Source organism: Lycorma delicatula, chromosome 9, assembly GCF_047948215.1.
Source record: "Lycorma delicatula isolate Av1 chromosome 9, ASM4794821v1, whole genome shotgun sequence".
In the NCBI taxonomy this organism is placed as follows: Eukaryota; Metazoa; Arthropoda; class Insecta; order Hemiptera; family Fulgoridae; genus Lycorma; species Lycorma delicatula.
In genome coordinates, this window is record NC_134463.1 from 93360581 (window position 1) to 93375175 (window position 14595).

General features: G+C 28.7%; 1 long non-coding RNA gene across 1 annotated transcript in view; it reads right to left on the reverse strand.

The window, feature by feature from the left end:
- The window catches only part of LOC142329729 (uncharacterized), a 104002-nt gene extending 92898 nt beyond the window's left edge, over positions 1-11104 (reverse strand). The window contains exons 1-2 of the long non-coding RNA XR_012757575.1: positions 10942-11104; positions 8294-8414 (exon numbers count right to left, since the gene is read on the reverse strand). This is a non-coding gene — a long non-coding RNA (uncharacterized LOC142329729). The remainder of the gene's footprint in view (positions 1-8293; positions 8415-10941) is intronic.
- Positions 11105-14595: the final 3491 nt, after the last annotated feature.

Sequence of the window (14595 nt, forward strand, 5' to 3'; positions counted from 1 at the left end):
AAATGTTTGAAGAGTCCTTGCGCTCTATTTTTAAGTGCCTCCTTAAAGTCAATAATACTTCATAACTATAAATAAAACATTTACACAGAAACAAAACAGATCGAAAAAGGATATTAATTAGCAACACTTAAGAAGATACTTTTTAACGGTTTAAAAGAAAGGTTTTAAAACCTATAGAAACAAGAAATCAGATGTATCGATTCTAAATAAACATTTAAGGACAATCAAAAGACAACAAATGCAGACGATAAATTAAATGATAGACTTATCCTCTTTATTTCTTTATACATGTTGAAACGTTACTTGCAGAGGAAGCTTTGATTCATTTAAATAGTATATTAATTCAAAAAAATACATTGCCGTGTCAGGATCGAAAGTAGGTATAGATTTGAGTTTATCTCGGCCATACTCTGTGTCCTATATGCTTTGCAGAGAATAATTTAAGTTTATTTTCCTCTCAATCGGATAGAATTTTTAACAGATTTCACCGATCAACATATAAAAGAGAGAGATCAATTAATAACGCATAGTTTCCAAAAAAATGTACCGTAGCTATTGTACAACTTATGAAATTATATCGGCTTTCTTTACTGGGATAACAGTTCTTGATCTAGGGTTCAAGAAGCAAAGTGCAGTAAACAGTACCCCGAAAAACAAAAAACGGGGCGTAATGTTACTACATACATAAGTAAGTGTGTTGGCGTATTTGAAGCTTAATACTTTTGGCTGGGAAAACCGATTTTGATCAAATTTAACGCAGATTCGATATATACGGAGAAATTTTTTGCTAAAGGTTTGGAGACAATATAGCTCGCCGTCGGGATAGATAGTTTCTTTCAGGTCAATTTTCCGAAAATTTTGCAAACATAACTTTATCTTAAGCACAGTATATACATGCATTTGCGCTTACCTTATTTAAAAAAAAAAATTGCTTTCAAATTCTACCCTTTCCAAAATTTAGAAAAAGCTATCGATTAACTACGTCTTGACCAAAAGGCTGAGTTCACTCAGCCTTTTGGTCAAGCCTTTTGATCAAATAGCCTGTCGAGTTAACGCGTCGATGATAAAATCTATTTCTGTGATCGAACCGAGGACTATGTTTTGTATAACGATCGCACAATAAGTATAACAGTTAAAACTCTGAAGTTCAGTTACAGAAAAATGTCTATGTAATGTTATAGACTATAAAAGAAAGTTGCGAGAGAGCTTTGTACCGTAAACGTTTCAAGGGCCTTGTCGCTTTGATTTCTCTTTGAGAGGGCCCAGAATGTTTTTTGGACCGGAAGTTTTGTCAGTGAAGAGGGATATTTCCTCACAACCTTGTAGTATCCGTTTCCAATTTTGCATTAACGTCCCTACCGTCGGTCGCTTGTACCGTTAACATTTGTTTTTAGATAAAATTCTAAATTACAGGAATTTTTATTTACTTGGTAGTTAGAACTTTTACGTTCAATTCTTTGCTCAATTTACTTATAAAGAAAAAAGTTCAAATATTATCCCTCGTCGAACTCGGGAGATGTAGCTGGATGACTTATTGTAATGATATCTTGTATTAGGGCTACCTTTATTTTACGATGTAATTAAGTCTGTTCTGTATTAATTATCGCAAAATAAAATTTGTAATGCATTACGTAGTGGCCAAATTAAAAAAATAGTCGAATTAAAAACCACCCCCTTTTATTAAATTCGGTAAAAAACGATTTTAAGTTTCCAAGTTTCTATAGTTTTATCATATAACAATTTTTAATTTAAAAGAATGATTTTAAGAATACATCCTGAGTAAATTGTATATATATATATATATATATATATATGTGTGTGTGTGTGTGTGTGTGTGTGTGTGAATATTTATTTAAATGTCATTTATTTAAGTTTATCTCTTGGTTGGATAGAATTAAATATAACAAGACATATTTTACTTAAAAATATTATCTTTATTAATCTGTTGGGTTAACCAATCAACTACACAAACTTATAAATTAAATACACTACGTTTGACTTAGAATTCAGTTGACAATACACATTTATACAAAATTCTCTTACATACTAAGAAATTAACTGGTCTACCCATCCTAGATAACAATATTTTATCCCCTATAGATCCCTACAGATCAATTTTAAATTGTTACACGGGCTCCAATTAATTGGACGTAATCGCACAAAATTCACGATAGACGACGGAAAGCAAAAATAATGCTGGACAATGTCGTACCGAAAATTCTTTTGAGCGGTTTTTTGATTTTCAGATTTTTAACAAATCTTTTTTCTCTTTTTCATGAACGACTGAAATGTGCTATAACTCTGCTCAATTGTACTTAAATTAGTTTGTACTTAAATCAGTTTATAAATTTAAATTAAACATTCCGATTCTGCCCGACAGCAGAAATTAAATAAGTTTATTTTTTGTCATTTTTACGTTGAATGATGTAGGCCATAAATAAATAAATCTTTTATTTTGATCGGTATAATAATGCGTTATTTAAGTGACATCATTTTGAAAGGAAAATATATATGATTAAAGTCCATATCCAATTATTTAAGTATTTTAATTCGTATTAATCCTAAGATAGATATATTAAATAAATAAACCTTTTCTCGTACGCCGAAATATTGCGTTGAATTATATTAAAAGATTTCCCTTGTGTATTCTTATTTTTACTTCCTTGCACGAACTGAAGGAAGTACAGTGATCGCGAAAAATTTCGGTTTCCTGATTTCAACGGAAATTCCATTTTGACTAGTTTCGGCGTGACGTCTGTACGTACGTACGTATGTATGAATGTACGTTTCTATCTCGCATAACTCCAAAACGATTAGCCGCAGTATGTTTAAATTTTGGATTTAGAACTTTGCCTCCTCCCATTTTGATTGAAATCGACTGAACCAAAAGTGCCCAAAAGAGCTAAAAATAAAATATAAAAAAAAAAATTGGATTGTGGACTTTTTCTTAACTGCAGTAATAAGCGCTCATTGAGAGCTTTTCAGCGATATGTCATAAGTGGTACATTTTTTCATTGGTTCCAGTGTAATAGCAAATAAAATTTTAATTCATGAAATATTTGGATCTATATGGGGAATGCTCATCGGCTCGAATCAGATTTTAACTCCTTTTTTATTTTTTTAACATTTTTTTTCAAATTAAATATATTGATTTATTAATAATTATTAACCAGCTATTTAAAAAAAAAATACAATAAATAATTATTCAATAATAGCAATAAAAAAATCGAAAGTTATTAGTGAAATAAAATTTTATGTACTTTTAAATATTAGTAGACTATATGTAATTTCAAAGGCATTATTACACATGTGTATAAGTAATAGAGTTGGTGAAACATCTGATTATTTAATATTAATAGAAAATTATAATTTAGAACCGTATTATTTTTGGAAGGAAAGGTTAACGATTGTAAATGAAAAAGAAAGTGTAACTAAAGTGGTACCAGGGATATATTTATAAATTCAAATAATAGTCACATATTGTGTAAGAATATGATTAAATGTTATGGGTATGCTAACATTCATTGATGTGAATGAACTGAATATGGACGAAGTGCAACACTCTGAATTATCAATAGACGTTAGGATGTAGAATTAAAAAAATAAACTTAAAACAATTTGTCGATGGTCAGGAAAAATAATATGGTCACAGCTGATACATCGATTTGGGTAGTAATATATTGTATATTAATTGTAATGCTATTATTGCATTGTATATTGAAATATTTATAGGGAAATACACCTGTGCCAGATAATCAACTATACGGTGTTTTATTTGTAGATGGGGGAGTTATGTTACAGTAAAATTTTGACGCATTGTATTCCATAAGCCGCGTGTGCTTCATATCATACATAAAAATGTACCGATTCAGCTTCACTCTGTACACACACGCGCGCGCGCGGTTTTAACCCATTTAACAAAGTAATTAATGGCACTGTAACTAGTGGTGATTCTTACCTGAACTACAAAATAATCCTTAGTTTGAAAATATTAATTTAATTTTGTAACAAGATGGTGTTCCACCGCATTACAATTTGCCGGTAAGAGAATGTATTGGCAGCAACTCTGACGAGCGGATCGGAAGACGTGGTATAACTGATAATGTGACGTTAACATCGTTAAACTTCGGGTAATTTTGAAAAATAGTATTTTGTCTCGAGCCTAAAGATTTGGAACAGTCGAGACAAATAATCGAATATAAACCGTCAAACGGAAACAAACATTTGTATAAAAAATTGATACAAGTGTGAATAACCGCTGTACAAATACGTTGAAGTACGAGTACATGGCGAACATTTTGAGCAATTCTTGTAAGGTTTTTAAAAAAAGTAAAATACATTTTACTATTTTACTATCAAATTTATTGTCGATGTTAAAGCACAAGTATTGTTTCGGCTTTTGAAATACGGTATTTCTCGGGTAAGCGACTTTAGGGACACTATATTTTCTGATTCAGGGTAAGAAACGGAAATACTTTTTAATCTTTTATTTTAAAAAATTATCCCCTGAAATTAGTTAAGAAATGGTCCGCAAATGAAAAAAAATATATATATATATATATATACATATATTTTAGAGAAAAACAGGAAAGATAAACTAGTATGGTACAAAAAATTACCGTTAAAAATAAATAAAACGCAAGAGAACTGATCAAAGACATAAATCTTATTCAACATAAAAACAATGTATCTATCTCTTATATTACAGTAGACAAAATAATATTTATTATTATTATTATTATACTGGACAGCTGTCCAGTATAAAAAAAAAGTCAAGGTTAAAAGTTTCTATCTCATGTTGTATGACACACGTATGCGTGTAGAAAGAGAGAGAGTGACAGTGAGTGCGCAGCTGTGCAATATAAAGGAATTATTATGAACAACTAACAAATCTGTTCGTCTTCGTTTTCCTTTTTACTGTTCATATAAATATTTATAAATAACAAATATTCAAAGTCCATAAATTAAAAACTTTAATTAAAAAAATTTAGCAACATAATTCAGATTCTTTTTACTTTATTTTAAATATATAAACTCTGATTTAAACTATTAAACGCTTTTTCAAACAAAAAACAACACAAATATTAATTTTAAAATAAATGATTTATCTTTAACGATGCCCAGTTCTTTACATCCTCTCTCTTGCCGCCTTGAACACTGGTCTTGTACAAGCTTTCTGTTATATAGTTTTTATATATACTATTTTGTCCTTGAATCTTTTCATACAATAGCGTCGTTTGCCTCTTTTTTTAACTACTGTCAGTTTTAACTGAAATTTTTTTCTTAGCACAAGCGGTAGTGTAATTATAAAAAGAGTTTTTAGACTATATATATATATATATATATATATATATATATAAAAAATAAATAATTTTTTGTATATACAAAACTCTTGTACGAAGAAATACGAAAAAAAATTTAAATAAAAAAAACCTTTTTTCAGGCTTACTAGGGAATATAGAACGAGAAATGAAATAGTTTCCTGTCTTCACAAAAGACGAATATATATTTTAAATATCGATATACCGATTCAAAATGTTTATTATGATCGCCAAATGGAATGTCTAGTTAATAAACATCGGGAAAGTCCTACAGTTGTAGAACTTTTCTGTCTCGCGGCCTTTTTTTGATGCACGGCTTACACACACACACACACACACACACACACACACACACATACATACATCTGAACATCCGGAAAATTTCCATCCGTTTTTTAGGGTTCCTTACGTGTCAAAACGTAAAGATCTGTTAAAAGCCACATACGCAAAAATTGGACCGATTACCATACTTTCCCTTCTACTGCTATAGCACTAGACGTGAAAGTAAAATCAAAATTTTATTTAAAATGTTGAGTCCCATTTGACTCCTTTCTGAACGGTAACCTAAACTACGCGATATAACATTTTTAATAACAGCCAAAGCTTTAAAAAACTTTTAAAATTTAATTGAACATCCCTCCAGAATCCGATTGACTTGAAACTGTGGAATTTTAAATCAGCACTTTTATCGAAAAAAAATTCAGTTCTTTATGACCATGATACAATGTAAAAAAAATTAATTTTTGGAAAATCTATGTTGCGCCAGTCTTGAGATATTAATTGGGATAGAATCCAAAATACCTACATATACATCCTCCGAAAATATTTATAAAAAAAAAAATATTTTTGAGTTTTTTTCGACCGAATCAAAATTTGGCAGATTGTACGTATGTAACGAAACAAAATGTACAATATTATGAAACAAAAGAATTAAATGTTCGAGAGAAATAAACAATCAAAAATTAAAAATCAAATAAGTTAATATCAATTAAATTTATTTGACATAATTAAAGTTAATTAAAAATTAATTTTATATAAATTTTTTAAAAATAATTTATTTCACAAGTTTACAATAATAACTAATTTCAATAAAATTTAACAGAATAATACAATTAATTAATTAAAAGTACAAAAAAATGTATTTAGATAACTTACTCATTCGGTTGAGGTCTCATTCACCGAAAACACATCAACGTTGTCACTTTGGTTCGATAACTAAGTTTAGATTTTATATCTTAACCCATATTTCTAATTTGTTCTACATTCTATATGAATGTGCAATTTTTGTTAAAAAGAATGGTCACTTATACTTAAAAAAATAACAATATCCACTTTTACCAAAACAGACAACGGAGCTGTTTTCAATACTATATTGAACAACGGAACTCAATACTATATTTACGAGAAAGGGCAGTCTTATTATGTTATCGTTTTAATAAAGTGTCAGTCATTTGAAAAATCTTCCAACCTATTTATTTAAAATGCAATAAAATAATTTTTTTACGGGAACAATATTAATCTGTTCATGAATTTTTAAATGATCCTAATTAAAAACAAAAAACACTATCTGCTTCTCGTTCAACGTGTACTAAAAGATGTGCTGAAAATAATCTTTAATACCGAAATTGTGAATCATTTTGTAGTAATCTTTTATATTTAATGTATACACTTAATTATTTATATATTCAATTAATTTGGATTTGAAACATCTACTTTTTACAGAATTTTCGAAGGAAAATACGGTTTTACTTTCGGTTACATGGTGAGAGCGGAGAGGGAGGGTTCAAATTGAATTTTCTTTACGTTTTGAGATCAGGGAATCTAATCAACAAAAAAAATAGCACGAGAAAATAAATGTTACAGAAGTTACAAGACAGGAATGTACAGAGATATTCACGAAAAATATCACAAACTTTCAGGACTTATTCCAACGTTACAGGCACAAAATAGACAAAAAATCCAGCTTGCTGGTCTCAAATTAAGAAAAATATATTTCTATAATATTGGATTAAAAGAATAGCATTCAATATAGTTCTAGCATTCCACATATCAGTTATCTGTTTAGTACAGAGTGATTCATGAAGTATATAACAAACATTTAGGACGTGAAATACTGATGAAAATAATGAAGAAAATTTGTACAAATATAGGTTCGGAAACGGCTTCGTTAACAAATGTCGGCTGGCAAAAAATTTCGCCCTGATTTCTGTGCCTTCCATCAAATTAAGCTATACTATAATACTGGGATCCAAATTAAGGAGGAACTTTAGCGGTTTTATATGAAATCTAACCTGAAAAAAGGTAGGTCTTATAACTGTATTTTTAGTAGTTTTTGAAAAATCTGGGGTAAAAAACAAAAGATTGGAGTTTGAAAAAATACTATTTTACGTTTGGTGTAAAATAACGTTGTTAAATCGGTGATACAACATACTGAACTGTGGAGACAAGTCATCTTAACCCTGTTATCTGGGAGAACAACACCAGTAGTAACCAAAAATGATCAAAAATGGTACTGTGTAGAAATACAATACTATAATTCCACTATTTTTAAAATGTCTGGCTTGTCTAACAAATTTACAGTAATATTCATTTCTATTGCCACTTGACAAAAAACGCACATTAAAATTACAAATAACAATGCTCTTTCTTTAATTATGTTTTGTGTTTTTCAGTGAAATAATTTCATACTTGTTTTCTAATCTTTCCCTGTCCATAACAGAAAGGATTACAATATTCCGGTTTTATAAACCTGAAGAGGTTTGTATTATTTATGCCCTGTTTTAAATTCATAGATTTGAATGTGAATTTATTTTAATCAATTATATAAGAATAGATACGTATGAAATCAAAGAATAGGTATTATTATTATTAGTACTTTAATAATTTTGTAATTAGTACTAATGAAATTTTTTTGATATCACTAAAAATTATAATATACTATCTTATAAAAAACAAAATGTAATTTCACTAACCTGATTTTTTTTTAATGAAACACTTTATTTTTCACCTCAATTTAAATTTTGTTTCACTCAGGACAATAATAAATACAGTTTCTTATACCCAAGTTGCTTAAATATTGATAAATTTTCATGCCTGTAAAACACAAAGTTAAATTAGAATGATTGGACGTTAAAAATAAAATAATCTTAAATGCTAAATATTTATTTTAAGCAAGCCAATTAATCTGAATGCAGATATTTAATAAATAATTAACTTTATGTTGATACAATATCATATCTGTACACTTTGTAAATATCTAATTAATATGTTTCTCTTTATTCATACATAATTTAGCATCCATGCAACAAGTATATTAACATTTATTCCATTCGATCACAATTAGAAATGAATGTTGATAATTTGGCTATAGATCGAGAACAAGTCTAAGAAAATCTATGCGACATAGGATGTACGGCAACATTTATGTAAGTAATCAAGAACATTCTGAAGATAGCTACTGAACAATTGCAATTGCAACAAATCAATTTACTTAGTTATTTAAACACGACATTCTTAATATTTAATGACTTAATCCACACTCGAAAAGATTAATCATTAAAAAATTACATTATTTACATTTGTTGATAAGAGATGAAAGCTTTAGTCACTGCTAAAAATCTTCCAATTAACAAATGAGAATTATAAAATCATAACTTACTACTAAAACAATGAAAAGAGAATCACATTTCTTCATTTGTCAACTCACTTGAAGCGATGAAACTTCCAGTTATACTGGAATTCATTGTAATTCAATTTCTAACCTCAGAGCTAGTTTATAATTCTGGCAGACTATGGAAGAAAAGATTATCAAGTAAGAGCTGTCCAAATTTTCAAGAGTTCCTAGAATTTGAGACCACATGACACATCCTGTAAAATTTTAAAGTACTACAACCTCACAATTCACTACTGGAACAAGAATCAAACTGTAAGAATCAATTTTGAAAACTCGATCATCAGTTAAAAAAATGCTATAAATTTTTTAATTTATCTGATGAATGAAGAGACTAACATAGATAACACACTCATTCATACTTATAAAACTGATTTTAAGTTCTCATTTGTGTAGTCTTGTTTGACTCAGGCAGTCAAACTTTTGTACATATGTTTGCTCACAAATCGGGACTTCAACTCGATACCTTATAAACTTATATTTTAATCTGAGCCCGATTTTATTTAAATCTTATTTTGCCAACTCCAGCTAGATATATTGCAACAATTCTAATCTCAAAGGGGAATATTCAGCCTTTATGTAAGATAAAAACTAATTGATTTCTCTTCATGATACACCACTGATACACACATTTTGTGGCATGAATCTCCAGATCAACATTTTTCTAATATAAACTATAACATATGTAATATAAACTACAACATATAACATATAACTATAACATATGTAATATAAACTATAACAATAATAAACTATAACATATGTCTAATTCAAATATCAAATGAAAACAAAGTAAAATCATTTCTCTATTTTAATAGTACCTTTCTATCCATCTGTCTCTGTACAACAGAATTAAGTCTCCAATTTGACTAGACATTCATAGAAACTCAAAGAGATTTATTTCACAAAGAGGTATTCCTACCAAAATCTTTTCCGATAATGGTCCATCCGTTCTGCCAAGAATATTTTGTAAGACCTATTTAAATTCTTAAATTCAGAAAATCTAAAATCAAACATTCATCTTTTCATCCAAACAAAATATATCTTGGTCATTCAATCCAGCCTCATCAGCCCATTTTGGTGACTTATGGGAGAGCACAATTAAAAGCGTGAAATATCTATGTTGTGTTGTAGGACAAACAATCTTGAACACAGGTTTAAGCCTGTCTAATTTTCATTCCATTTCATTATTTTATTATGTACATTATTACAAAGATTATTCTACTATTCTTATGTATTATGCATAATTTATCTGGCAATTAGTGTATTCTATTACCATAACCAACGTGTTACACCGCGGCTGGAATAGCTGTACACAAACAGTTTCAATGATAATGATGAATAATAATATTATGAACGATAAATTTTGTCAAAACTGTTGTCAGAAAAGACTAGGTACACCATTAATTGATATGAATCGATTTAAAGGTTACGATAAAATAAGTCAAGTCAGATAGTAATTCCAGACGGATAGTTTTGTTAGAAAGACAAAGCTTGAATTAAGTCTTAGTAATGAAACACAAAAAGATATTTCCAATATCCTTTCCCTGGTATTAATTATGAATTAAGTATTGAATTGTAGAACCTTCAATATCCGTGATCAGAGAACCAAAATATGTTTAACTAACCTATTTTGGTATATCTCAGTTACGTTTAGATCGTGCAATAATTTTATTTCCTCGGTGAATTATTTTATTGGTCGATTAAACTAAAATTTATAACCGTAATTTGTTTCTGTTTGTTTATTTTCGGGATATTATTTCGCCGGTATTATAAAACAATGTTAGAAATGTTTGGGTATACGAAATAGTTAATTTATTTTGTAAAAATAAGAGAGTGCAAATTGTATTTTAAAATTCATTACGTGATAAGTTCGGATACAACAAGCAAACAAAAATAATGACATTTATTTTAAACTACATTAAAATAATATATATAAGAAATCCTTACCTCGATCAACAACGAGGGTCATTTGTTTAAAATAAGCAATGTATAAATATAATAATAACAGTAGTTAAACATGAGTGAACACAGACATGAGGATCCAAACTGAACTGGCAATCAACCCGAGATGACCGCTGGATTCCATACCGTCACATACGTAATTTCTCTGTCACCCCCACCCCTAAAACAACTGTAACTTAACGATAAAAAAAAAATTCTTCCACCGTCATAGCAAAATTATGAAAATAGCACACCGTCTAAACTGTGCACTAAAAATACACAGCACTGTTTCATCATATTAATTTAATATTAATTTTTTTAAACATTTCATAACTTATAATTATAACAAATAATTGAAACCAAATTTTAAAACGTATATATACGTTTTAGTGTATATATATACACGTTAACAAAGGAACATAACCAAGGAATCCAAACGGTAGTAAGGTTTTCAATTATTTTTTTTACCTAATATTCAATTTATCTAATATAATTTACTCACGCATACTTTATAATTGCACTCAGACCGTATCCTCCCTCAGTAACTAATCAGAAAAACACAACCGGATCATTTGCTTTAGTACAGATGATAAAACATATTAATGAATATTAATATAAGGGGATTATGATATAAAACTATTATTTTCAAATTTACCTCATAAGTCGACCACCGTATTTCACAGTACAACCCAGCACATCTATAATACAATAGAGATGTATTATAACATTAGAGATGTAAGGGCAATAACAATAGAGATAATAAATTTAGTAGTTAGAGATAATACTACATTAGTCGCTACTACTAATGTAGCGACTCGATTTGGTCGCTACAAAGTTCAATTTTTCTAATGTAAATTTTTTTTAATAAGTTCAAATCTGAGTCTTCGTTAAACGCGATTTTTTTCAGCATTTTAATAATTATTTTTCTCTCAGATTTGTCACCGCTTTTAAATCACATAATGTTTGAGATATGGAGGTCCCAAAAATCGACGTTTTAATAAACAGTAATCTCGGATTATATTTAATTTCAATCATAATTAATCTCTGAATCTTCTAACACGAAAATCTCTCAAATAATTCGAATACTATAACAAGCAATAATTTATTTGTATACTCACACACGCGCGCACAATTTTCAATTTTAATTATATACAAATACTGAAATATACTTTTCTATATAAATATAATTTTTTTCTCAGTCAAAATCTGTTATATCAAAACCTTTGCTGTATCAAATTTTACTAGATAATAAAAATATATTTTTTAAAAACTATTAATTCGAAAATTAAAATTAATTAATGCAGATTAATAAGAAAATAATAGTAAAAAAAAACCTAACAGTATAAAAAAAAAGATGGCTTCTTTTTAAAAACAGTAGTAAAAATATTACAACTGTATAAGTTTGTACGTATTGGCGACTGAGAGAGGGGGGAGAGTACAGAGAGAATCTGGTTCGTGTCGAAATTCATCAAACAACTACGTATGTCAAAATGTGTGTTACGTTGATGAAAAATTTATTTGTTTATAATATTATTAGCTGTTTCCATTATATTCAGCGATGTAGAAAAATAAACAAATCTTACATAACAATAATATTAGCTTACATTTTCTTTCTGATAATTTATTAATCTATTAAAAGTGTTATTAACGAATAACGTTGTCATACAGTAAATAATGTTTTTTTCTTTATATCTGTAAGCATTGTTTTAAAAATCGTATCAAATTTTGTTTATTTGATTATTTGTATTTATCGTATTCAGTATATTAGATGTATTTTACGTGAATCTAGAAAACCGTTTAGAAAATAATTCTACGTGTAAACTAGGTAAGTTCTTTCAAATAATAATATTTGTAATAAGAAAAATAGTACACAAATAATGTGATTACTGGTTACCGGCAGAAATTATGGGAATTTAATGAACTAACGTGTCATCATTTGCACATTTTGGAGGGGTATCCGAATTCGTATGATTTGACGAGTGATTTTTTTTTCAGAGAAATTTCACATTTTCTTCAAATCCAATTATCCTGAATTACCACTCACAGGCGATTGAAAACTCATTTATTCGATTTCATAAATCGGATAAAAGCTTTAGGAAGAAAATTTGTAATTCTGAAGTAAATACTATCGTGAATACATAAGGGGGAAAGCATGATCTTTTGAACACGTTCATTAAGGTATGTTAAACATATAATAATAAAAATAATTTTTTTGTTAACGTTTTCTTTTTAACTACTTTCCTATTAGTAATTGGGGAAATTCGATTTTTAGCCCGATCGATGAACTGGAACGCATACAAAAAAAAAGATCGGTAAATTTTTATTTTCAATTTGTGAGAAAAATCTTTGTTATTAAATTAAGAAAGAATTCTTCATAATTTTTTGTTAATTTTATAAAGTTATTCGATTAAGATTACGATAAATAAATCGGTAACCTTTCGAATTGTAACTTGTACTCCATGTTGTGCTTTAAAAGTAGGTCTGATATTACAAAGTGACAAATGCGCTAAGTCGTACAGTTTCATGGATAAGATAAATTGACAAGTAAGGTTATCTAATTTGAAATTAAAAAAAAATTGTACCGTTTCAAAACTGATTATCGGTATCTAATATTTCGTACTGCGTTGTTTTGGTCGTTTTTATACTGAGAATCTTTACTTCCTTATTCGAAGTAATAAGGAACCTCGAAAAACTTCTGTTTTCAGATTTCAACGGAACAATCCATTTTGACTAGTTCGGCGTGATGTCTGTACGTACATACGACCGTATATATCTCGTATAACTCAAAAGTGATTCGCCGTAGAATGCTGAAATTTTGGATTTAGGGCTGTTCTTGTGCACCTCTTCTTTTGATTGCAATCGACTGAACCAAAAGAGTAAAAAAAAAACCCAAAATCCAAAAAATTAGGATTTTGGACTTTTTCTTAACTGCAGTAACAACCCCTCATTGAGAGCTTTTCAACTAACTGGTACTATTTTCGTTGGTTCCAGTTACAGCCAAATTCAATTTTAATTAATATAATTTTTGGATCTTACAAGAAAGCACATCGGTTCGAATCCGTCATAGACGCACATTTTATTTTATTTTTTTTTAATTTAAATATATTGATCAATACAAAAAAAAAAAATGAAAAAAAAAATGAGCAGTTATTAGTGAAATAAAGTGTTATGTACTTTTCATTTTAATTCAAAAATGTTTACAATCAGAGGTTAATAAATATTAATAAATCAATATATTTAAATTAAATAAAAAAAAAAAAAAAAAAATGTCTATGAAGTCGGATTCAAACCGATGTGTGCATGGGTACGGACTCGACACGTTGTCAGTTACACCACCTGTCTACTTCAGCGACGCAAAACAAATGCAGTATATAAACTAATATAAAATGCTAAGAAAATTTTTAGAGCCATTTTTCTTGAGTATAATTGAATATTGGGAATATTTGTGATGAGGACGCATTAACGGTGTACATTAACGCGTGTACACACGCAATACGGTTCAAATCGGTGTCCCGAAGCTCGTGCCTTCGCCTTGTCAGATACAGTAATATGGATCTTAAATGCCTATACCGATTTAAATTTTTATAGGAAAAGGTCACCATAGTTATTTTCAGAATTATAAATAATTTGCTTATGAAAAACAACTTTTTTTTAAACGTT